Source organism: Varanus komodoensis, unplaced genomic scaffold, assembly GCF_004798865.1.
Source record: "Varanus komodoensis strain SLA01 unplaced genomic scaffold, ASM479886v1 scaffold34_1, whole genome shotgun sequence".
Classification (NCBI taxonomy): domain Eukaryota; kingdom Metazoa; phylum Chordata; class Lepidosauria; order Squamata; family Varanidae; genus Varanus; species Varanus komodoensis.
In genome coordinates, this window is record NW_025335854.1 from 7,901,442 (window position 1) to 7,924,271 (window position 22,830).

The following is a 22,830-nucleotide window of genomic DNA, read 5'->3' on the forward strand; positions in this document are numbered from 1 at the left end:
TTAATCGCAAGGGGCTTTTCCTGCCCCAGAGAATGAGTTTTGGCAAGGGAGCATTTGTCATCCTGCACCCTGTCCGGCAGTTTCTTGGATGTTCTACCGACAGAGAAGCCTTTCTGAACGGCTGCATTTGAGTGAAAAGCAGAGAGCGCAACAGCACTCAACTGAAAGCAAACAACTAGGAATTTACTGGGGCCACAAATGTGGGGTAGAAAACACTGGTTAAGTCAACTTTGAAAATAAACCAAAAGGCTACAGAGGTAACTAGGAATTCCCACATACCTACTCAAATACTGGTGTTTGGAAACATTAGCCTCTCTACATGGCACTTACGACCAACCTATTAAACCCCTCTCTGGCAGAAGGTTCACATTAAAATAAGGGTGCCATTAACATGGAGGGGGAAGTCCCATCCAGAGGTTAAGAGCAGGCATTTAAACAGGGACTCCCTGGAGAAGAGCCTGATGCTGGGAACAATAGATGGCAAAAGAAGGAGGGGACGGCAGAGGATGAGGTGGCTGGATGGAGTCACTGGGGCAGTCGGCATGAGCTTAAGTGGACTCTGAGTGATGGTGGAGGACAGGAAGGCCTGGAGGAATGTTGTCCATGGGCCGTGATGGGTCGGACACGACTTTGCAACTAACAAGAACAACAACTCTGAAAAAGTGGCAGAGGACCAGTCTAGCGTTATTTCCTAAGCTCTGTGAATGTTCCTGCAGTCTCAAATTAGCAGGATTTGTCTTTCAGCAGAAATGAGCACGTCTGCACCTTCCGCAGGCTAGAAACGCAACGCAAGGAGGAACACTAACTGAATACTTCTACTGTCCATTTTTCCTGGTTGCCCAAAGCGCAGAGTGGAGGGAGGGCTTGATCTCTCCACCAAGCAGGTGGGAAGTGCTGAGCCATGCTTCCTTTCCCCTGAAGCTGAAATTACTGCAACAGAAGAGCGACATTATCGGTCTGTCAGCTATAGAGAGGGAAGGATTATAACGCACCAAATCTCTTCCACAGTAACCAATTTGCTACAGGATGATACATGTCCAAAATACCACAACAAAGATTTTTCCATGGGAGTAGGCAGGCATGAGGTAAGCAAGAAGAGCATTGCCACAGCCCAGAAAGATTTTACTGGGGGAATTCTTTCCAGCGCATGCCGATTTCAAGATAATTCACACACGGGGAGGCAGATATATTTATTTACCAAAAGAAGCAATTCCTCGTGGACAGATGCCCTGTTAGTTGAATAAACCAGTCATCTTCATTCTTCTTCTTAAAGTCAAGAAACGGTTCAGCACACCGTGGGAGCGAGTGTGCGGTAAAGCGGCCATCTCTGCCCTCAAGTCTGGCCGCATCTCTGTTGAAGCACGTATTAACCTGGGCGACTCCACTCAGTGGCTTCGGTCATGGCAAAAGGAGACATTTTCCTTCAATCAGTAACAATGACTGAGGTGCAAAGAAGATGGGGCTTCTGTCAAAAGTATTATCCAAGTGTTTATTAATGCTGAAGTCCACACCCGATTATAAAAACAATCCTTTGCATGCATAGAATATATATTGTTTATTTATTTTATCTTTTATATTGTTTATTTATTTTATGTTAATTTTAATTTTATATTGTTTATTTTTGTATTTTATTGTATTTTATTGTGTTGTAAGCCACCCTGAGGCTTCGGCAAGGGGCGGCACAGAAATGTTTTAATAAATAAATAAATAAATAAAAATAGAAAATGGGGAGGGCACACGGGTTGTGATATGGTACACAACTTAACCCGGAGGGGTGGGGGCACAGCTGCAATCAATAGCATTGGATTTGGGTTGGAAACTCATATTCAAACTGTGCTGCGTAGTCGTAACCACAAAGCTGAGCAGGCATATCCGAGTCGCTGTTTCTCAGCTTTGCCGATCGCACAGGATAGCCGTGTGAAAGGCCGTAAGCTCATACATTCCCACCACCCAGCTCAAGAGTGAAGGCGGGATACAAATGTGGTTGTGATTGTTAAAATAAAAATTTCAGCTTTGAGCAAATGCCAGACCAGGAATTTCCTGAGATATAGAACATCAGCGCCATGGAGAACAAAGTCATGGGAAAATTATCCAGCAAGGTCTGTAGATGTACTAGAAAAAGGTTTACCATGGTCTCTTGTTCAACCCATTGCAAAACAAGCACAGCTATCACTATAAGAGCTAATGACCTCTGCTTTGTTTTTATTTTTTATTTAGAAACAGCACAAATAGTCCTAGTATTTATCTTAATCAAACCCCGTTAACCAGGAAGCCTTCTTAAATCTATGAAAGGTAATTTAGCAAGAACCTGTTATATTACTCGGGTTGGCCAGTTTCCTTTTCATCAGCTCTTATGTACATAGCCACCTCTGTACTGTGCTCCAAGGCTGTTTACTGGCAATTCTCTCTCTCTCTCTCTCTCTCTCTGACTCTCTCACACATACACACAATATTTTGTTTCTCCTTATCCTTTGCAAAAGTACCACACATGGAGGTAGCCTGCTCTTAAAAGTAATGACAGGTTTACAACTCCCATCCCTACAAGGAGTGAGGCAGACGGTCAAACTTACTTCATATCATACTAGATTTATGTGGCACAAGGAAGAAGAAAGGGGAAGGGACCGTTTCCAAGGACCCAGGCATCCCGTTCACAAGAGTACAGCTACTGAGCGGAACTGATTCTTGTTGCAGTTGACTATACAACTTCACAAATGCCTGCTCACGCTTAGATGTTAAGATTTGTTTTTTAAAAATCACAATCACTGCCTAGCTAGAAGAACAATCGGAAAATGCTCCTTTCCTTCCAACAAGAATCTGAATTCCCAATTTGAATCAAAAGGCTTCACTATACTGAAAGCAAGCCACTAGTAAGATTGCAATGGCATAAATAGCTTGCAATCATCAAACTAAGATCCACCTTGATCAGTAGGTTATTTATTAAATGTTATAATCCACCCTCCCTCCTATCATACCTTTATCCTCCCAGAGGGCAAGACTGAGCAGCTCAACTCTGTCAGACTCACATGTTTTCAGCTATCACAAAAGCCACATGTAGCGTATAATCAAGAGAATGGTGAGTCTCCAGGCCTTCCCTGCCCATCACAATAAGGATTTGGCTGGCTCAGCAGCATTCCCAGGGACCCTCCCTCCTGCCAAATGGAGAATGTTTACAGCTGCCTCCATTACTGGGCACTGTCAGCTGCCTGTTGACCAAGCAAAAGCACCGGCACACACAAACACGCTGCCTGGGTTGTGCCCACTGCTGCTCCGAAGAATTACTGGGACTCGTTGCACCGTTCTCCAAATGACCCATCTGACAAGGAAATATCCCGTGAGACGTTGACGTAGAAGTCTGGAGCAGCATGGAAGCCTGAAGAGGGAGAGATGCCGCGAGCACCAGAGGCCGGATAAATCCCTCGCTTCAGAGAGCAGGTGGCAGAGACTCGCCAGAAGAGCCAGCGGCCAGTCCGGCTGGCCGGAGAGCTTGGCCCTGCCTTGCGGAGAGGGGCTCTTCCTCGCAGTCAGGAGGTGTGGCGTGGGATGCGCTGCCTCTGGGGCCACTGCCATGCAGCACCTTGCGCTGAAGGCCTCTTCCGGCATGGTGATGAAAGGAGAGAGAGGCCTGCAGCCCCTGCTGCAGACAGGGAGGAAGAGGGCGGTTGGTCCCGGCTGCAGCTCGTAGGTGCGGGTCAACGCCTCCTTCCAGGGCCAGGTGATGCTCTCAACCCCAAAGGTGGCTGGCTGAGCCCTCCGGTGACCCCCGGATGCTCACCCCAGGACCACAGGTTGGCTCCCAAGCTAAAATGCATGGGCATTCTGGCTCTGCCCCTCCTGGTGCTGACTGCGCCCACAAGCAGAATGTGGCCCTCCAAAAACATCGCCAAAATGGACACCAGCCTGCTGGCTGTACGATGTTCAAAACCCTTGCTTGAGGAGAAGAGGAGGGACACAGACAGACAAAATATCCAGACAGTGCCTCGTTCAAATGACACAGTGGTCTATTATGGGATAATTAACTCTTCAGGGGCTGCAGCAGTCATCCCCCATTATACCCCCTCCCAACTGGGGGTTGCCCTGTGAACCTGGCCAGGGTCATTCAAGGGTTAAACAACCCTCATGTAACCCTATGAGAGACCATGTGAAGAGTTTTTGCTGAAACTGAATTCACTAATCAACTATGTTGTCCAGTCTCACTTTAGACAAATGTTTCAATTTACAGAACCAAAATGTGTTGATCAACTGCTAACATTTGAGTTAGAAAAGCATCTGACAGGTAAGAATAGATTGTAGGAATTACCATCCTCTGTTTTCTGCCTTGAATGTTGATATGCCAGCCTGTGATGCATACGAAATATTCACTCATTCATTGGCATTATCAAGAAACCCTTTCAAAAAAAATCTGCAGTCAGATCAGGTAGGAGAAAAAATTAATCAAGAGACCAGATATAACACAGGGCAACGGAGCGACAGGCATTTATTGACTTTCCATTTTCTCATCAACTAAAGTTGGGCTTTTCATCAGCATCTCGCTTATGCTCTAAATTTATCCATTAGTATTTAGCTACCAGGAGAAACCATTATCCAGCAAGTGAAATGCTTATTTTTCTAGGCCCAAATCAACAACAGGATAATTTTTAGCAAACTAAATTCTCTCAGTGTCTAGACTTAAGCCTGTCCTCTAGACTTCCGAGATAATATTTAGAATTTCAAGCACATTCTAGTCAATTGTTGTGAATAAAGACTTTTTGCATTTGTTCCGAAATCACTTCTAAGGGCATCCCTTCTGTTGCCACTATTCTCTTTTGACAGAGACATTGAAAAGCACAAGGGCTTTTGCTCACAGACAAAAGGACCTGAGCCTGAGAGCCCCACACGGACCTGCATACAATTCTCATTAACTCTTTATGCCCAGGGCCTGAAGCTGTTCCTTCCCATAACTCTAAAGGATGGGAAGGACACTCAGAGTCACTGCAGAACACACTGACTAGCCAGGTTGCCTCAGCTCAAGGCTACTGAAGTCCTTGTTGTCCTCTCAAGAGCTTTTCATTCAAGAAATATTTTTAATAGTTAGCTGCCTTAATGGTGTTATTAAGATCTCCTCAGTGCAGAGTTATTTTATATATTGTTGTTGCCAAACCCATTATTGTATTGGTTTATTATGTTTTATTCTTTAAAAATGTTTTATTTATTTTAAACTGATTTACCTGTTATAATTGTAAACCGCCCAGAGAGCCCTACAGGCTAATGTGGAGGTACAGAAATGTATTAAATAAATCAATAAGTAAATAATACTAGAACTGCTATGTGCAGCTGTTTTTCCTTCAGCCATATCACCCCAATTTAATTTCAGGATCTTAAGAATAAATTTATAGCATAAACTGAATTCAAGTACAGAAAAGAAAATAAATCTTCAAAAGCAATTGCTACATGGTAATACACCTTTAAGTGGCTATTAAGTGGCCTACATTCTAAAAAGTATCCACAATTTAAGTAATATTAGGGGAAAAGACAAAAGAAGTGCATGCTAATTAGAAGTTGAAATATCTTTTTACCATATAATCTGGTCTCTGAATCTTATCATTTTGACAAGCAACCCAGAATTTGAAGTGTCATTTTCTTGGTAGAAAGACAGAGTACAAATTAAACTCACAAATAAATAGCTGCTTCTGTAAAGATGTGTTTTCAGTTGCACAGTTGTATTTTGTGCAACTGAAAACACATTGCTATCATGCAAGCAGCATATGAGATCCTTTGAATATAATTCTAGGTCTTTAAAGGGTCTTACTTTAAAGAATCTCAAATATTTGGGCAGCACCAATATGAATAGATAAGATAGTCGGTTGAAAGAGAAAATATATTGTCAGTACAACATATTATTATCACTTGGTTCAACCAGCATGTCTGGAGTGTTAAAAGGTTTTGCAGTTACAGCTCTACTTGAGGGAACTAAAATCAGTTGCACTACCATGGGTACAGTCCAGCACACGTTCAAAAAGCATCAATAAACTCCAGCATTGCCCAGAAAGCATGGACGTCTGCAGAATGCCAGGAGTTGTAGGCCTTGTCTTCTGTCTAAACATGCGTAGGATTGCACCCCAAATATCCCTGCTGCGTGTGTCTTAAAAACAGTGGCATTTCCACATATTCCTGTCTTGAACAAACATCTAAAAATTTTTAAATTTTTAAAATTTAAAAAATTTAGGGTGAATTCAACAAACCTTACCTACTTCAGCTTATTAAATTCCAATTGCACTAGACCTGCTAAAAGGGTGGACATTGATGGAACCATGTTCAATAGCTAAGCACACCATAGCAGGATATGTGACTAAGAACATTCAGCTTAGTATACTTCAATAATAACCGCATTATTCATACAACAAGCTTGTAAATTAGATTAGCCTAGAGCCCAAAATTACGCAGTGAGCTTCATGGACAAGCGGGGACTTGAACCCACGTCTCTCCAGTCCCAGTAGCAGAGTTAGCAGAGTCCAGCTACTTACATATTGCTGCTACAGCAGCCCCTGTGGAAGCTGCAAACTTCAAGTTTTGCCTCTGATATCAGACTCTTCCCAGACCTGAGACTTATTTGGCATTGCTACATAATTTGCTATCAATGCTAATCCAAGCTTTTTTGGATTAGTGGGACTGGTAATTTAATTAGTGGGATTGGTAATTTAATCCCACTCCCCAAACATATTCTATAAGCACCAACCACTCTTCTACGCAGTGATTAGAGGCAAGGATCAAACAGCTATAGCTGAACCTAATGCCCAAGAAAGAGAGACAATATTGTGCTTTTCCACCTCTAAATCTGGTTACTTTTGTGAGAAAGCGGAAAATATGACAAGCAAGCATCCCCTTATTATCCCATCTCCACTTTTCCACCAATAGAAATGGTCTGGCTACGGCAGGTGGGATTCAACACGCTCACCTGCTTGCCTGTTCAAATGTGTTTTCAGTTGCACAGGATAGCTGGCTTCTAGCTGTCTGGAAGTCAGTGCTTACACACATTTTACTTCAAAATATCAAAGCAATAATTGGAGAGAAAAGATTTAAATAAATATTTTAAGAGGAGCTATCTAATGACAGTCCGGAATGTAAACCAAAGCTCTTTGGTCAAGTACCCTGTGTTCGTGTACAGGAATGCCATCCAGTGTTGAGCGGCTCCTGCCGAGCAAACTCAAGTGTGAAGACGGCCACTAAGAAGCAGTAAGCAATTCATTTGAAGAGCAAAAGAGGAGCGTTCCTCTGAGCGCTGGAAAGGAAGAATGACTGGCTTTCCTTTGTTTCCTTCCTTCTTATCCTTCGCAAGATGGCCTCAACAAGTGCTTTCTGCTATTCAGTCCGCTTTTAGGATCAGCAGGCTTTGGAACAGAAGCTAGCTACCAGGGAAAGATGCTGTCCCTTCCATGTAACATGGGAAATCTACATGGTTCCTGTAGAAAACACACCCTGCACAAACACACAGCTCTTCAGTGTTCCAGGCAGATGCTGAAATGCCCACTTCCAAGAAGCAAAGGGACTCTCCATGAAGCCACGTGATGATGGCTCCGTTTTCAGCTGAGTCATGGCCAGACAAAAGATTTCAAAACTGTGCTGGAGGTGGGAGGATACAAAAAAGAAAGCAGCACAAATCTAAATTGGGAAGCAGCCTTTTAAATGACCATACCGCCAGTGGAGCTCTTGGCAGTGGCCAAAGCAAAGGCAGATCCGACTGCAAGGAGTTCTGCACGCTACCCTGATGCAGTTTTGTGGGATGGAAGGAGCAGTTCAGGCACCTTCCAGCCTTGCTGATTAGAACATGCCCACTTTGTCCCATCGAATATAAAAGAGGCCAGCTAGAATCAAGGTAGCTGCCTTTGCTCTGGATTGTTCCTGTTACCAGCCGGCTCTCTGCCTAGCAAGATGTTGGAGAGTGACCGAGATGGAACTCAGAAACTGGCTCTTCCACATAGGTATTACCTGCTAGGAACAAAGGCAGCTGCCCAGCTGCCAATACAGAGCGAAACAATCAACTCTAATAAAGTGAATGCAGAGCAGATGCTCGTCCATCAAGGCTGCAAAATGAAAACGGGCACAAGCTGTGGGGACGGCACGATGCAATGGCTGTCATTAAAGCATGTTCTCACAAGTATCGTGCAGCCAGACCATACGACCACGACAAACTTTTCGGCAGTTATTCAGGAAGGATTTTATTCAAAAGTGATCATTTGAAAGGTTATCCAAAGTAAAGTCATTTGTAACTGGTTTTAGTAAGCCACACGAAAGGAGAAAGGCCTACGTAGCAGAGGAGTTTCATGCAGGTTGCATAAGACAGCTGGCTTCTGGGGTGGACTCACGCTGACCGCTCTCTGTGCAGCTCACGGGACCTGAGGGTGCCCTGCCGACTTTCCTACGCTAACAGCCGATCAGCCATTAACAGGGAGGCGGAAGGAAGAGGGACGGATCTTTCCCCGCTGCTGTCAGGAGCAAGGAAACAGCTGCCTCGGTCGGAGTGCTGGGGGAGAGGCTCGTACGTGTGGGGGAGCCAGGCTGCCTAATCACAGGGAGGGAACGTAGACCAGGGTGGCGTTGTTTTTTCCTCCATGCATACCTATCATGTGCCAGGGGAATTCACCCAACTAACCTCAGCGGCGTGTGCTCCTGGGTCTTGCCAAGCTGGCCAGAGGGGCTGGCTGCCATGGCGATCGCGCTGGCCAGAATCCACAGGCTGCTGTTCGGTTCTGCGTGGCTTGTCACTCAGGGGTCAAGCCACCTGGACCAGGTTTGCATGACACAACAAGCCGCATTGCTGAGGACACCTCTGGTATATGGGGAAGATAAAATAAGTGACTGTAGCTTATTTCCCTTCCGTGATTGCAGACGCCTTGCACACACGTGTGTGCACGCGCACACATGCAAATGCGTGTGTGCACACCGAATGCAGCCTCGGAACCAAAAAGGTTTTGGACGACTCTACAGACCTTTCACAATGTTCCAGTCACGCAATTATGCTAATCTTCTCTACACCTTCTCAGACTGAGCTTCTTTTAACCACCCTCTACCTTAAGTCCTGTTGAATCACACCAAAAGTCCTTCCCGTCCAATATCTGGTCTTTAACAGAGGTAACCATAACGTCTCTAAGGTGTCATCCCTTCATATCTCAAGGCTTCTTGGTTTAGGGGAATAAAATACAAAGTAAATGTGATCAAGAGTCACACCCAGGAAGAAGAAAAAAATTTCTTCTGTGTTCCTAAAGCTAGAATTCATTACCCAATGACACAGCAGATCCTGGACAACCAAAGAAAGTTTCTCTACACAATGCGTAGTTTATGACATCCAATGCAATGATGCAAAAGCACTGACTCAGATGACATTAAAAGGGTTTAATCATGGAAAATGGATCTGTCAACAGCCATTCACCAATGGAACCAAATGGAATGTCCTTGTTCGGAGGCAGCATACCTGAGAATCAATTGGAGGGGAGGGGGAATTGGGAAAGACAGTCTTTTGGCTCTGCTTTTTTTAGTTTTGTGGACCAAACTGGCTGGCTGCTCCCAGAAAACGGATGCTGCTGTAGATGTGTCTTGTTCTAATCCAACAAAGCAATTCTTGTGTTAGTTTTCACCCCCATTTCATCTCTACCCAAATTCAGAGTATTTGATTTATGTAAGAAAAAATTCACATGTCTGAGGAATGAACTGCCTTGACAAATGAAATTACTCAAACTGCTGTAATTAAATAGACCTTCTGGGGAACAGTATGGTGAGCATACCTCATCTCTTACCGGCAAATTCCTTTGCTCCATAAATTGCAAAGCAGACAACAGGTTGTGCATTTATCAGCAGGACAAGTACTCCGCCATGTCATTGACATTTACAGTGCAATTCCATATGTGTCTACCTTGAAGTAAGCCCCAACAAGTTCAATACGTCTCCCAGATAAATATGGGATCAACGTCTATAGAATTTCAGCCTTGATGTCCATTTTTGCTACAGTCCTAGCTTTTCAAAATACTGCAAGTTCTTTAAAGTTCAAATTACTGATTACTTTTCAATATTCTAGTCCACCTTTGGCAAAAGCCAGAGTCAATCAGGAAGAACAATGTCTAACTCAAGGCACAACTAAACAAGATGGTCTTCGCCAATGAGCAAAAAGTCTGAGAGGAAATTGGTATGACAGAGGAAGGAAGCCTAAGGGATTTTCAAAATCCAGGTACAACATCCAAGAAGTCTGTTATAATTCAGCAGAACAGGAAATGGTCAAGAATGCAGGCAGTCAGCCTTGAATATCCATGAACCTGGTCCATATCCAGGGCAAGCTGGACACTGGACATACTTGCAGATGCAACAATCACAGATCTAGATGTGAGCAATCCACAACGTGTTTTGCCAGCTGGTCACACCATGCATACAGGTGGGTCTCTGCACCCCACGTAAAGACCTCACGAGCCCCTTGCCACCCCAAAAAGCTCGACGGAATGCCAAGCTGTGGTATTGCAACTGTTGCCACCACCCTGGAGAAGGCCTCACAGCGAGCCCACACAAATCTCTCCCTGTTGCTCCTCCAGCTGTCACAGTCATACTCTGTCAAGTTTTGCATTAGAGGCCAAGGTACCTGCTCCCCACACCATCCCAGTGCACAGCATAGGTTGCTGCAAGAGCTCCCGTTACTGGGAGACCGGGGGAGCCAGACTGCCTTAAATTTTGTCATGACTTTCTTAGATGATGCTTGGGGGGGGGGCTTATTAAGGACCCCCTGCTGTTCCTGCTGCCCATCTCCATTATTTGAGCACTAGTTTTCTCCCACACATCTCTCTTCAACTTCTAGAAGGTAATAGCAAGGATTCACAAAAATCTATTATACGGAATGCACTTGTGTTAAGATTCCCCCAAGCAGAAAGGCGACAGCGAATTCAGAACTCATTTTGTTCCTAGACGAAAGGCAGGCAAACCAAAGGCAAAAGTGGACAGCACAAAGCCGGCAGTGCTTCAGCTCTCCAGAAAAAGATACAAAAGGAAGAAAAATGACACATGCTTTCCACTGGCGCTGGTCCTTCGCAAGCACAAAAGCTTCAAGTGGCAGGTGGGTAGGGAAAAAATTCACAGGTCATCCAAAGTCAACATAAGCTACATCTGACTGCATTAATCTCAGACAGGAGATACTACTGTTTAACAAATCTACATGGGATTAATTTGAATTTCATGAGCAACCAGTGCTTCCCTGCAGGATTATATAAAAGTTCTATATATCTGTAATATACTTTGGCAGAAATTTGGAAAACTCAGCTAGACTAACAAACTACAAAAACTGTAACAGCACATTCCATAAACAGTGCATCTCAATTATATCCAGGATAATATTTTAAATAATATATTTCAGTTCAGCATGGAATACACTGTTCAGTATCTCATGAAGATAGATGTGTGTACGCACACCAGAACAGCTACAATATTACTCTGGTAAGTCTCATGAAATCTGCAACCTTGCCATGAAATGTGAGCACATTTTATCTGAATTCAAGTTTATCTGAATTTATTTCTCATGGACAGGAGAAGCTCTGCAACGTCTGCAGCCTGTTCCAGATACATACAAGGACAATAAAAACACAGTTGCTTGCATGTATGAAAAGCTATACAAACCCCTAAGTGTACATAAAAGACCCCAACAGGTTTGGCCCTAGGGGAAGACTGTAGCATGGGAAACGTTCTAATTTCATATCCTTTCTTCATTAACGTCCTGTCCCGATTTGGTGGCAAGTTGCTAGGTAGGATGAGGACACCAGTCTTCTGTTTTACTGACAATTCACAAGAAGACTTACCAAGTATTTGCTGATTCCTAAGGAAACGTAACAAGAAGGACACTTATTCGTGATTCCCAGATGCATTTCTTTGGGGAAAGCATTTTTAAAAGCTGAATATGTATTGCCATCCTGTAAGAACATGGACTACCTGTCTACCTAGCATTTTTTTTCCTGAAAACAACATCTTGTGCAAATAACCAAGGGAACCCAGGAAGCCACGTTATTTCACCACACAGAACACGACAGCCACTCTGCACATTCGGCTTCCCATTCCCATTTTAACCAGTTTTCTTTTTTCTTGTTCTGTACTGACTTCATAAAGGAGATTACACAGAATGACAGCAAGTGCAGTGTGCAAAGTGAATTCAATCTGAACGTGGTACCCGCTGGCACTGAATCTCAAATGCTTAGGAAGAGACGCCATGCATACAAAAAGTACCTCTACCAGGATAATCTCTGCCCAAGGGTGCTTCCGTTTTGCTCTCTGATGTGCAATAGAGGAAAGTATATTAAATGAAATCTCAAAGTACTAGAAATGCAAAAATGCACCCCAAATTAAATAGAAACAGAGTAATGACTCATTAACAATTCATATTATCTTGGCGCACAAGAGTGGGGGGGGGAGGCAGAAAAGTAAATTAGTTACACTGTGGGCTGTTGGGAAAAACCCTGCCTCCGCTGAGTGCCAGACTAGATGGAATATTAAGCACACCATCACTTCCATCATTGTGTTCTGTGTAAATATCAGCCATTGGGGTGGAGGGGGGAAAGGGTTTGATTTGGGTCTGGAAGACAGGATTTTGTGGCCTTCATATACTGTTTTCCCATCAGGAATTATACATACAGAAATCCCATCACACATCTCCTTCAAGGTACCATTTAAGGAACTGTCAGCTCTGGGGGCAAACTGGAGCTCTGAGCGGATGAGGTCCCAAGGACTGCTTAGGCAAGGCATTCTAAGATAACAACAACTACTGTTACCAAAAGCAGCTTTGGATAATAGATATCCTGCCAAGAAATATACTGCTATGCTATTCACAGGATGTGAATTCCTGTTTGTGATGGCTTGTGGAACTTCATCCTTGATAGTTTAGATTTGCCAGATGGCTTGGACTGACGTCGAATCTTGGATTTTTTTGATGCCTGGCCCCATGTAGCATGGAAAAAGCAAGGTGAAAGCCATGATGGTCAGTCAGTCTGTATGAGGTTTTCTCTGGACTTACCGGTGAACTTCTTTTGACTCGTGGATGTGACAGGCCAGGACTGATATAATGTGAATGTTCAAATGAAGATTCCCGGGGTTGGAGTAAACCTTTGCACGTGCAGCTTAATTCTGCTCCTTTTCTAGCAAGAACGCTTGTGTTGGATCGTCTGGGCTACACTCGGGCATCCTTCAGTTTCTCAACCTGGACTGTGAGCGGTGATGATTCCAAAGGGCAAACCGAGTTGCCCAGATCTCAGACAGCTTACAGATTATGAGCTGTGGATTGTTGTAAAATTACTTAAAGGAATTGCTGTGAAATTATCACCAGCTATATGATTTCATTAAGGTTTTACTGTAAGATTTGCTGCAATAAAAGTGTCTCACCAATTTGATGTGTCCTGCATCAAAATTCCCAGAGGGTGCACTTGTGAGTTTGGGCCCAAAACAAGAGGAGGTGCCTTACTGAGGACTGTGAGAACCTGTGCACACTGCTAGCCCCTCTGCAGCCCTCCTCCATTTGCCTTTCTTCCAGTTGGCATTTATTGTATCAGAGCCAGAAGTACTCGCTGTCGATATCTGGGCTGCTCCGGTGACCAGAACCAGAAGAACGACAACCATGTTCGCACGATGGGCCCCAGGCCCTGCTGGAGCTCCCAGCCTCGTCCTGGGAGACCTTGGGGAAGAGCTAGACAAAAACTGGCCTCCGAAACACAAGCCTTCCTCTCTGCTGTAGTACCTGCATCCTACCTGACCCTTGCCAGGTTGCCTCGGCATCACAGGTCCTCCTGCTTGCTGCAGTGCCTGCATTTTGCCTAACCTTTGCCACTCATCCTGCCCAGTTATCCTACCTCAAGGTGCTCCACCGGTTTATCTTCCTGTTTCTGACCCTTGGCTTGCCCATGACTTGTCTTGCTCCTATTACATACTCCTTGTTCCTGGCCTCAGATCGCTCTGTGATTATAACTTGGACTTGCCATGAAGCCTCGCATTAAACTTTGGACTCTGTCTCGCCTCAAGCTTTGTTGCCCTGGTCCTGGTGCCTCTGTCTTGCCTCAGTGGCCTGGGACCCTGACACTCACACAGAGAAACTGCAGAAGGCAGCTCCCCCCCTGCAGACACTGCTGAGGAACCCCTTTCCACACAATCAGGTTATCAGAGCAGTTCCATTCAAAAACACAAAGCAGCCTCCTCTAATTTGGCCCTATCAGAGCTATAGCATCAGTACTCATCAGTACCCATTAATTCTGCCAGAGGTACAAAAGAAAGGACTACCCATACTTACATGCACACTAAAAAGACAAATAAGGAAGGCTTTCTGAGTGGATGGCAGAAATCAAACGCAGATCAATTCAGTTCTAAATGTATTGCACCATACAGAAGCAGGGACCAAATGCACATCTAGCCAATTCACACCTGCTCCAAAATACCAATGAAAAGGGAGCATGTACAGAAAATACACACTTTAAAAGGAGGTAGATCATAGCCAGCTGCTTCACACTCATCATTTGGAAACTTTCTGCAGCATAAGAAAAATTAAGATTGAATAGCTTAATGCCAGGTTTCCCAGATCAGTACATTTTGGAACACAGAACATTCTTTATTAAGCACATATAAATTATGCGCACACACACACACTGCTGTACCACAAAGAATTCCTGCAGGGCAGAAATTGCCCATACCAAATTAGAAAGATAATAGTAGGAACACGAACTGAGAAGTCTGCAGTTCAAATCTCAGCTCAGCCACTAAGTATTTTACTTTTTATTAAACAGCCATTAACTAGGTAACATTTTCTCAGCCTCTGCCTCCAGTAAGAGTAAAGGAATAATGCTTCCAAGTTTGTTCCAAGGCATGGCCACAAATACGGACAATGCTAGTCTGCCATTGACCAGCTGGCTGGCACGCGCTGCTTGTTCACTCCTGCTCGGTTCCTCCTGTATGTCAGGAGCAATTCTGATTACAGGAACTTGCCTGCAAGAAAAAGCATTAACTCCAAACCTGATTCATGGCTTGTGACTCCCAAATAACCCAGGGATAGGCATAACGGTGTGCACTCTTCTCCTGGTCAGTCCCACTGAAGTCATTGCTGCTGGCAGGAAGAGCCGAGGGGCAGGAAAAGTCCACGGAAGGGCATCTCAAACATTTAACCATGACTAACTGTAACACTTTTAAACTTGACTTTTTCTTGACTGGAATTTTCTTCTGCGCAAATACTGCACTGTTCTGTTTGTTTTGTAATATTTGTAATCATTATTCTTTCGTAAGCTGTCCTAAAATTTCTTATTAGCCACTACAGGGCAAATATAAATTGGAGACAAGTAAATAAATTATTCCGATTATTTTTAAGGCAGAACAGGGGAACCTATGAAGCCTTACTTTGCACCACTTTTTCCAGCATGTCATCTTACACGCCCATAACCTGCTGGGTATCACTGCAGGTCTTGCTTCAGTTGAGCATTTATCCTTTTTTCAATGCTAACATAAGTGATGCATCATACTTGCACAGATATGAGATAGATACCTTTTCAATAAAGTCACTAACGCGATAGAGCATATACAGTTTCCCCTTATTAATGAAGGCAGAGACCTTGCAGTGCATTTGTATTCTCGTGCAAATGCCTGTTCAATGCCAAGGCTTATCGGCTCAAAAAAGTGTCATTGTCGCGCAGCACAGTGATGGAGTATCAGCTACGTATCTGCCAGCTCTTGCAGAATCAAGCTTATACTTTAAAAAGACACTGGCCACAAAGATTCCAGCTAAGGAATGAGTCTAAACTAGTTTATTCCATTTTCCCACTGTAGTATGAACTCTCTACTCTTTCTAGTACTTCAGTACTAAATGACATAATCAGTGATGAGCTATGCCCAAGAAAGTATATTGATAAAACATTACCGTATTGCAAAGTTATAATGATAATAATCTGTACAGCACTTAGAGAACTGTGTGTTCTATAGCCAGTGCCATGTTTTCCTAACTACAACAATATAAGGCAGTTACTGTTTGGGTCACTGCTTTGCTTAACAAAATGGCGAGCAGGGCAAGATGCAATTGAGGTAGACCAAATTATGCATGGTACAGCAAAAACAGATAGCAAGACATTTTTCTCTTTCTCCCATTATCCTAGAGCCAGGGTCATCCCATGCGGCTGGATGATGGCAGGTTCAGGACAGATAAAAGAAAGTACTTCCTGGCATAGCACATATGGGTACATACGAGTATTCCAGCTGGCGCTAACTGGAATGTGTGTCACAGGGTTGGAGACAGGTTCCAGGAATGGTGCAACGCTGACGGAGGACACTCGGAGCATCTAAGAGATCAAATGTGACCTGGCCAGTTGTTGTATAACTCTTTTTGGTCCACTCTGAGGCTAAACTATGGAATTCGCTACCACATGTAGTGATGGGCAGCCACCAACTTGGATGGCTTTAAAAAGGAAGTTAGACGAAGCCACAGAGGATGAGGCTGCCCGCGCCTACTTGTCCCAAGCGTGAGATGCCACCTCTGAAGTGGTACGGAAGACATGAGGGACACAGCTGGGAAGGAGCTGCTGCATTCACATCCTATTTCTGGGCATCTCACAGGCAGTGCACTGTGCGAACAGAATGCTGCTCTAGACGAACCCTTGAGCTGATCCAGAACGGTGGCTCTTAAGTCCTGAAGCATGTGGGTGACTCTGCAGTTGCCGAATGAGCAGAGAAAACAAGCAAAAGTGTAACGAATGAGGCCTGCCATAAGCACGTGTCATTTGAGCTTCAGCAGGTCTGAACTTGGTGTTAGGCCCAATACTGAATTCCCAACCACTTAGAAATAAACTATCAAGCTTTACACAGAAAACTGACAAAGTGCTACTTTAATACTTTGTTCTTTCTAAACCATTTTTTGAAAAACAGTTAAGTGACTATTCATCTGAGTGACTATCTCAGTAGACTTGTGATTAATTGACCACGAGTAAAGAGGGATAATGAAATCTTGGTTCTTTCTTGCTGAATCTGTAGTCATGCCATCGAATAAGCACTTGTGGTTTTTAATGTGTCACTGGATTATAGTTCAATTTTTTTACATCCAAAAGGGTTTAAGCAAACAAGCTAGAAAGTTTGTTTCATTGCAACCTGGCTGTGGGGTTCTGTGAAATAAACAAACAAACAAACACACACACACACTTTAAAAGGCAATCGTATTAAATGAAGCCCAACATATTGTGACCTTTCAGTATGTTAAACTGACAGCCAAGTAAAAATTCAGCATTAAAGATGAACTCCAAATCTTATGTCTTATATGGATTAAGCTTAACTTTACTTGAATGTTCTCTGCCGTTCATCCTCTTAAAGACACAAGACTAATTACTTCTATACTTAGGGTTATTAGGAAAGAATAGTAATAAAAGAGAACCAATCCTATCCAGCCACAGAGCATGGAATGTCATGCAAAAAAGGGAAGGGGGATTTTTTCCCTCATTTTTCCCCCTTTTTTCCCCATAGGGAGCTTCAGTCAGTAAATAGGGGAGCTACAGCTTGCCTTCCTTGACTTTGGGAGACTCAGTGTGACCAACTTTAACACCCTTGTTGTTGACTCACCAAGCAACATGCCTGAATCTGGACAGCTACAGGGGAATTGCCCAGTAAATGAGCACAACCACTACATCCCTAAGTACATAAGCCCAGGCCCTGCTATTAGGCGTTCATACACCCTTAAGCAAAGATCCAGCCTAGATGAATTTTCATAAATGAAATCAATTCACTTTGCTTAAAAACTCGATCTGAAATTAGCCTCTCTCCTGTCATTGCTTCAAAGTGAGTGATCTTAAACATACCTTGTGATGTGTCCCTGGGAGCCAGACACATTTCTGCAGACAGTCTGGTTAGGCCAATATCTTCCAAATTTCTGAGATATGTTTAAAGTATGCTCATTCATATGCTATCGTATGCTGTGATCTTTAACACAAATTAGACAGACACATCAGCTGCACACATTTACCTAAATTAGCATGCTCTATAGGTACCTGGAAACAGAACATTTTTATCTCTTCTCAGTATCAGCTAAACAAATTTCCCCAGGATAAAAGCACTTGATTTTTAAGTGTTTGAGTTCATCCATTTGTGCTATCAACCATTGGCAGAAATCATGCAAAGTTCAAGAAAATGAAGAGTAACTGTGGAAGTGTGGGGTGGGGAGCACTTAGCTGGCTAAGGACACTCACAGGAGTAAAGTGAGGCAAAAACCTCAGAGTCACAATGAAAGCACTTCCCAGAATAATGCCCATCATTGTCACATGGCCGGCTTATCACAGCAGCTAGTTATTATGATGCATCATTGCTGAATCCACTCCCAGGGCTTTCAGAAACAAGCTGTCTCATCTCTACAACTGCCCTGATTTCCAGTTACGTTCTTGAATAAGCTCCTTGGATAAACTCAAGGTGAATAGCTCTAGAACGCCACTGCACATAATTAATCAGGTTTGAAAAATGGTCAACAAATTTATTTTAAATTAAGTAACTGTTTCCTCTAATCAGTTTTTGAACTAAAAGCCTTTTGCTTCCAACAAACAAGGAATATACAGATCTAGATCTTTAGATACAGAATATCTAGATCTATTTATTTATTTATGTATTTATTTATTTGGAGTTTTTATATGCTGTCCCACTACTTAATGCCTCGGGATGGCTTACATAAATAAAGCCGTATATCTATATATCTACATAGATCTAAAGGAATATCTAGAGCTAACTAAATGCATCCATATAGACACATGAGAAAACTGAATTGTGGATGGCCATTATATTAATAGCTTCCTGACTGCAGGGCTAGAAGAGTGGCACTTGCTATTTCTTATGCAAAACATGCTTCCTCTTCAGAGTCATTCATGGCAAAACTTGGTATTAGCCATTCCCAATGTATACTGGATAAGACAGGCCAAAAAGCTGGATTAACAGCTTCCCCCCCCTCCCCATTACTAGGCTACCATACTTCTTTGTTAACCAAGAAAAGCTCTTCAGTACTATAAATATCTACAGCATAACATGCTATGAACTACATTTAGTTATGTACTAGTGTGGAATTGTTTTGATTTGATTAAATGTGCAGGAACATATCCAGGTCAATCTATGCAAGGCAAGGAATGGGTTTAAACCAATCTGAGAATATATTTACTTCCGTCTACTTGCCACTGTAGAGAGGAATAGAAGGCAAACATATTTTTAACTGAAAAGCAGAACTGGCAATTTCAGTAGCTATATTTGTTACAAACCAGAAAGAATTATTTTAAAAATGTGAAAAATACTGTATTTTCTGTAGAATTTGAGTGAGTGAGCTGTACAGGTATATAAGCACATCAGCAGCGACATTTAGCTTCTGGCTGGCAGCCAACACCGCCCATCACCAAGATTTAACACTGAAGGGAACTTTGAAATGTCAATATTCAATATGTACGTTGTTAATATCATATCTGATAGTAGGCAGCTTTGTGCAAACCCAATTTAATCACACATATATTCCTATGTTTGTGCTACACACACACACACTTACCAATTAGTAAATTCTTACTTTGCCTCGAGAAAGTATTCTGAAGCAAGGAGGACTCAAGACTTTATGCTGAGCCTTCCTAAGGCAAGAAAGCAATGACTAAAGCGTCTTCAAGAATAGCAACAGCATTCTTGCTCATAGCAAGGCGGCTAACAGCGATACCTCAAGAAAAGCGGAGAAAACGAAGCACTGTGGCCTCAGGTATTCTACTGGGTCTCCCAATAATAACTGACACAAGGGTACCATGCTGAGCACTGGTGTGTGAGGGTTTGGAGAGAAGAGGTAAGATACTCTGCCTTCCAACCCAAAAGCAAAAGATAATGATTAACAAATGCAGAAGAACTTGTGCCTCTTTGGAAGCAATGAAAGCAGAGAAGGTTCACTTGATCAGTTTTGCTGCAAACAAGAGAAATGCCAGACCAGGGGTGAGTAATTTGCAGTCCTCCAGAAGTTTTGGCCTGCAATTCACACCACCCCTCACGACTAGCTATGCTGGCTATGGCCACTGTGAGCTGAAGGCCAACACGTCTGGAGGACCAGAAGTATTTTCTTCGGATGATTCTGCTCCACTTTCCCAGAGGAACTGACCTGGCCTTCTGGTGCACAGGGGTCTATTCTGATGGCTGCCCCGTCCCTGGGCAGGATGCCCAACTTGTCAATGCATCACCAGCAGGACATGGCACACTGACGCACGAACCCCGAGTTTGCACCCACCACCCCCTTCCTCAATAGCAGTGACACAAAGCAGCCTCTGTGGGAGACGTGAGACGTGGGAGAGAACTTCGGCTACTGGGCGGCACAGAAATTAAACAAACAAAGTGAATATACACAGCTGTAACTGGAAAGCCTATGGAAGCTGTCACTCCCAGGCAGCAGAGACACCACCGCCCAGTGCAGAAGATAGCCACATTTAATAAAAGCCCCTTCTGCTTTTCACCACTGATGTCAAGGGGAGCCGTTCTCTTAAACAGGAGAAAGAAATGGGAATACAATGACCAACACTGCTGAGCAAGAGCAAAATACAGGCCCCATTCCAGAAACAGGTGGCCACAACATCAGATCTCCCCCTACCTGAATGTCACTGATTGCATCTCCTTAATTTTCTTCTGCAGAAGCCAAAGAGGGGTGTTCAGGTTCATGGAATAAGGTAAATTTGGACTGTTATGGTGATAGACTCCCTGCATATTGGTTGGTAGGCAGATTGTCTGGAAGCAACATATACAGTATTAGCACACTGTCTCTTACAGTAGCAATCCAGTAAAAGCTATCAGCTTACCCATTTCCTCTCCTCCACTGTCTCGGGCCCACTTGGCAACCGCTATCCATACTTTCAACTATACCTGAAAGCCCAGCAACATTTAAAGGTGCTGCAAAAGATCTGTAATAGCAACTAACCAGCAAGTAAAATAATATCTCGTTGCTACTCAGAGGTGAAGTATGTACTATGGCACATCAATCTACCAATACCCTTGTCCTTGAATTGCTGATTTTAAACCTGAGCAAAACATACATTTGTATAATGTGGCTGCTAAAAAAAACAAACCCTAAGCTTGGGAACAGGGAAGGCATACTGATTTATTTTAGGACGTTACATACCAGGGAGGGTTCGAGAAAGAAATAGGAAATAACACTGAGTTTTGTACATCAGCCAGATCGCTAAAGAATCCGACATCCTCTTTCCAAGCACTCATCAACCTTTACTATAAATAAGGATGCCAGCTGAAAGCAAGTAAGTACAAAACCACAAGATGAACAATGTCAGTATCTTCTAGGCTTCTAGCAACTCATTAATAGTCATCCAAAATCCAGCTGGAAAGGGAAGAAAACGAGGCTTTACTCACAATCTGTCCTTGACTCCTCACAAGCACAAAGGATTTAAATACAGACTGCAGAATGACAGCATGCCACATCTTTGCATTTGCTAGATCCTGGGGTGCTTTCAATTGAGCATCCTGTAGTTGATTTATTCAGAATTAGCACAAATGGCAACTTGCTAATAACTGTCAACATCTTGATAATTTTACATATGTCGAATAATTACAGAGCACTGTTTCACTGTCAGCACATTTTCATAACTTAGACTGTTTTCTTCAAAAGGATACACAATTAAAAATAAATATAAGCCACTTTTAGCCAACAATCCTACCCACACTTACCAGAAAGTAACCCCAACTGAACTTACTAGAACTTATTTTTGCGATGTACACAGGACTGAACTGTTAAACTGTCACTAGTCGCGACTCTTTACCCAGGAACAATTCACTAGTGGTTAGAATTTCTCCAAGGTCAAAGTGAGACCAAACATGAAACATTTTGCCCATTCATCAGTATTTCAGCCTGCTGCTGCATTTGCTGGAACAGCTATCCAGTGATTGGACAATGGGATCATAAACAATAGCACATTCTGAAACCTAATCTGTGCAGCTTTTTCTGCTAACACGATTCCGAACTGAACAGAGCTGCTCTTTTTAAGGGGTGGGGAGGAAGCGAGGAAGAAGCTGTGCCAGGAGATGGGTATCACACCCCCCCCCCAGAAGAAATTACTTTGTTTTTCACATTTTGTTTTGGTAAAGGGGCTTCCTAGCACTGAAACAGTCCTTTAACCCATCCACTGGTGTGACCAAGTTCCAGGACAGCTACATGCAGTCACGCTAGCCTTTGCGCAGAGGAAAACTTTCGCAGATGCAGAAAGAGAAGCACATCACTGATTACAAACGCTTCGGAAAGGTTAGAAGGCAGGAAACACCTACTTTGTTACCATCGCAAGGAGGGAGGGAGGGACATAGAAACCTGCCCGATGCCAAGCCTGACCATTGCTCCATCCAGCCCAGTCTTTGGCAGCAAATACTCCAAGGTTACAGGAAGGAGCTCACCCCACCCTACCTGGTGCAAGCACTCTACTCCTGAGCAACAACCCCACCGCTAACCTTCATGGGCAGGAATTAGCAGCAGAGAATTGAGGTTCCAAATCTACCCACCACCCAGCAAGAGAAGAGGCTTTTATCATTCGCAAAGGTATCCGAAGAGCAGCAAGGAAGAAACCCCGCTGCAGCAACGCAGGGCAGAGACGAAGGGAAGGCACGGCGTCTGCTCCGTGCTATGAGGCGCGATGCAGGCAGCCGCTTCCGGGGCGGGGGGCTCCGACATGTGGCTGCCAGCCCACAGGTGCCCCTTCCTCCAGGGCCGCCTGCCCTCAGGACAATGGAATGGAGGGGACGCGGGGGGGGGGGGGGGGGAATGGGGCGGGGGCGGGGCGGGGGGGCGTGCACGGCGGGCTCCCCGCCAGCCCCTTCGCGCGGCTGCAGCGCCCCGCGCCCGCCTGG

At 43.9% G+C, this 22,830-nt stretch overlaps 1 protein-coding gene and 1 long non-coding RNA gene across 2 annotated transcripts in view; both read right to left on the reverse strand.

The window, feature by feature from the left end:
• RASAL2 (RAS protein activator like 2) overlaps positions 1-22,830 on the reverse strand; it is a 206,580-nt gene that overhangs the window by 183,418 nt on the left and 332 nt on the right. The gene's annotated exons all lie outside the window — the stretch shown is intronic.
• On the reverse strand, positions 1,172-22,686 carry LOC123027848. The gene is made up of 2 exons (XR_006415579.1): positions 20,579-22,686; positions 1,172-17,919 (listed from the first exon to the last, which is right to left on the reverse strand). It is a non-coding gene; the product is annotated as an uncharacterized LOC123027848 (long non-coding RNA).